Source organism: Phoca vitulina, unplaced genomic scaffold (genome assembly GCF_004348235.1).
Source record: "Phoca vitulina isolate PV1807 unplaced genomic scaffold, GSC_HSeal_1.0 scaffold11, whole genome shotgun sequence".
In the NCBI taxonomy this organism is placed as follows: domain Eukaryota; kingdom Metazoa; phylum Chordata; class Mammalia; order Carnivora; family Phocidae; genus Phoca; species Phoca vitulina.
This window is the reverse complement of record NW_022589714.1, coordinates 12,294,006-12,297,734: the sequence shown is the minus strand read 5'-3', so window position 1 is coordinate 12,297,734 and position 3,729 is coordinate 12,294,006. Positions and strand designations below refer to the sequence as shown.

Below are 3,729 nucleotides of genomic sequence, written 5' to 3'. Positions count from 1 at the left end.
GGAGGTGAGTATGGGGAGTGGTGATGACCCTTGAAAGAAATAAGATGTTTCACCCACAATGATAAAATAGAGACAGAAATTAAGTTGAATTATAGAAAATTAAGTTGATTTTGAGATCAGATATTTAATAGTAATTGCATTAGGATTTTGGACCTAATCTGAGAAGTAATTGAGAACTATTATAGGAGTTTAGGTGCAGGATTTAGTATCCTGGTTCTTTTTTCTTTTCTTTTCTTTTTCTTTTTCTTTCTCTCTCTCTCTCTCTCTCTCTTTTTTTTTTTTTTTTTGTCTTCCAACAGTGTATTAGAAAGAATGTAGACATTAAAAAAAAATCCCCACTGTCATGAACATAAATTGAGGCTTTCAGCCTGGGATAAGCTGAATAAAAAAAAAAGAAACAAAAACATCCAATAGCATATCAACATTTTTTCACTCATTTGCCAAATGCAAATTTGGTCTAAATGTACACTTTCTAGCAACAATGTACAACCTTTCTCTGTCCTCCGTGCTAAGAGATGTAAAAGTTTAAGGGTCAAACAATACTAAACGTACAGGCTTCAAAACCATCAACGTTAAGGCATTCACTAGTTTTAGCTAAGATACATCTGGAACACTGACAAGTGATTACTTATAATAACGTGAAGTAAATTTTTTGAAAAATAAAATGTTAATGGAATAATTCTGGAGGATATACCAGAGGAACAAGTTACCAGTTTAAGGTATCAAACAATTTGTTTCATTAGCCACTTTGAGTCCATGTTCTAAAAATCTAAAATTTAGTTATCTTTCTTCTAAGCCAAGAGCTTCCTATCATGTCAGTGTCTACATTATGAAGTAAAGGAGACTGAGGTGAAATGCTTTTATTTATCACAATGGCTGTATCAATTACCTAGGACCTCAACAGCATCATGGAAGTCTGGGAAAAGTTCATGCATAAAGTTATTGCCTTAGCTGACTTAAAATTGCTCCATTCAATGGTACATATCAACCCTTGGTGAAAAGTTTACAAAAACAAACGGGTTAAAAAGTGGGTTAACAGAGGCAAATACAGCATCTGCCTTTAGAGCTATCAACTCAGGAATTCCTTCATTTATGAAATCTTGCAGAGAAGTTGTTTTTCTTTCTCAAAATCTGGTGATGACCACATTCCTTACTCCAGAGCTGGCATCATCACTGTCTTGTGAAACATCATCTTCTCCATCTACTTCCGATAAATCAAATCCTAATCACCACCCATGTTGTTCATCATCTCAGAGAAATGATCAAAATTGGATGTGTCTTCATCTGAATCATCTTCCCAGTCTTTCCAATATTGAAGTTCACACTAAGTCAATTAAGTTTTGCCCTTTCTTTTGTTAACCTTGGCCATGAATGACCAGATTCGCCTTTTTTGTAAACAACATAAAATTGATCTGTCCGTTTTTTTATGCTTGGAATCATTTGGACCAATCCAGTGAAAAAGATCAATTTAATGTAAATGTTTAAAATTATCACTTCCTCCAGAACAACTGAATGTAAGTTTGGATTTTTCAAAATTTACATTAATATCTTTACTATCTTCAGCACAAAATTTAATGAAGATGTAGTCCCTTCTATCATACCACTTTGCTGAAGCGGGCTGCATGGTGAACCCAACAGGGGTACAGGTGAATGGGTGGGCCAGGGCCTCTCTGACTCTTCTCGCTTCCCTCAGGCTACAGCAGCAGCAGGATCCCCCTGAGTCCCCAGAATGCACTGCAGAGAGAATACCAACTCTGGTCTTGGGAGAGGAGGAACCTCTCAGCATCACAGTTCTCTATAGAAGATTGTCCGTGGAGGAGATATTGGAGGTTAAATATGGCAAAACATGCTTCCTGGTAAGTGGAAAGATACATTCTTTATTGTACATTAACAAAATTGGGCCTTTACTCTATAAATCAGTATCTCCTTGAGGTTGTTTATAGTGTTCTAGAACTTGAGGTCAACAGTGACAGAGTGAAGTGAATCAGCTGGCTGTGTGTTTTTCTCCAAACGAAGCACTGGAAGGGCTGATTATATGGATTTGGGGCTTGAGAAAAAGAGGGGAAAATGAGTTGAGAATATTGGCAAGTGTGTTATTTTAATGATGAGCTACAGAACTTACTTGGTAAGAAGGGAACTGTCAAGGAAAACTTGCACCAGAGTTAAGCAGGCGATGAAGGCCCTTGGACTTGCTACAGGGGAGAGAGACTGAACTCTACTCCCCTGAACCAAAAGGTAGAAGGGAGGGGCGTCTGGGTGGCTCAGTCGGTTAAGTGGCTGGCTTTGGCTCAGGTCATGATCCCAGGATCCTGGGATCAAGCCCCACATGGGGCTCCCCGCTCAGCGTGGAGTCTGCTTTTCCCTCTCCCTCTGCCCCTTCCCCCAACTCATGCTCTTGTTCTCCAGCACACACACTCTCTCGCTCTCTCAAATGAATAAATTTTAAAAATCTTAAAAAAAAGGTAAGAGGGATTCTAGGTGCTGAGGTAAGCTAGTGAAAAAGTGCTGGAGGTTGGTCAGTGGAATGTGTCCAGTACACTGAATCTTTCCTGAGTTTGAAAATGTTTTTTCTTTGTAATTAAGCCACCTGAGTTTGCTAATAGGCACTTACCAAGTTAGGCTTCTATGTCCAGTCCAATGGGAGATAGGAGTACTATCTTTCTTGATGATTACATTTCAAAGAGATGACTCCCAGGTCCTTGAAAAAGACATTTCTGGGTTTTAAAACTGATTAGAGGCTGGGGAGAGGATTTATCTACATTTCAAAAGGGCAGAGAAAGAATTTGCAATTACAAGCATTTAAAGTAAATGTTCTAAGAAAAGGGAGGTTAGGGGCCTATAGTTGGGAAGAAACCTGCCTAAAATTTTGTCAAGCTGAGAGGAATGTTAAGGCCATCTTGGTCAGAGTGAGAAGAAAAGGTGGTGAGAGACACAGAAATCACATCAGGATAAATGAATTATGGCTCCCTGTTTGGTCAAATAATTTAGGTGGTAGCCTACTGTTGGGAGTTAGGAAATACAGGTCTTATACAGACTGGTTTTAGAGAGTAATGACTTTTTTTTTTTTTTTTAAATCCTGTGACAGTAATCTTTTCTGCTCCAGGAAGGAAAGATGTTGGTATATTAGAAACAAAAATGGGTTTCATGTAAGGCAATCTGACATTTGTTCTCAGAATTCCTACTGGCCCTTTTTATACTGGAGTGAATCCTCTGAAGCAAATAAATTAACTTTGTAAATTGTGCCATAATCAGTAAAACTCAGAAAAAAGGGAAGAAAATAATCATTTAGGGTACACACACCGAGTATCAATAGATGTTCGATATTTTCTCGTGGATTATTTCATTTAATCTTCACAATTCTTAGAAATAAGTACGAATTAATCCATATTTATGGATGAAGAAACTAAATCTAATGCCGTTTTTAAAAGTTGTTTAATATATTAATCCAACTTAGTGTTCTTTGGTATTAATGAAGACCTCTTCATTGTCATTGTCACTATGGAATATGGAACTATAATTGTGAGACAGAATGTTCCCTATAAAAACAGCCGATCAAACTTGGTTATTATCAACTTTCTTCTCTCTGGTGTGATCGTTCCCACGTTACACTTTTCCAAATACACATTTTCTTAGTAAGTATTTTACTCAAAGACAACCATTGTGTAGATTATTTTTACTCCAGGGAGGGTCACGGCCAACATCTTGTACAGACATTTTTTTTTTTTTAAT

General features: G+C 37.4%; 1 pseudogene; it reads right to left on the bottom strand.

Moving 5' to 3' along the window:
• Positions 1 to 1,124: 1,124 nt before the first annotated feature.
• On the bottom strand, positions 1,125 to 1,624 carry LOC116635753 (annotated as a pseudogene).
• Between the last annotated feature and the right edge of the window lie 2,105 nt (positions 1,625 to 3,729).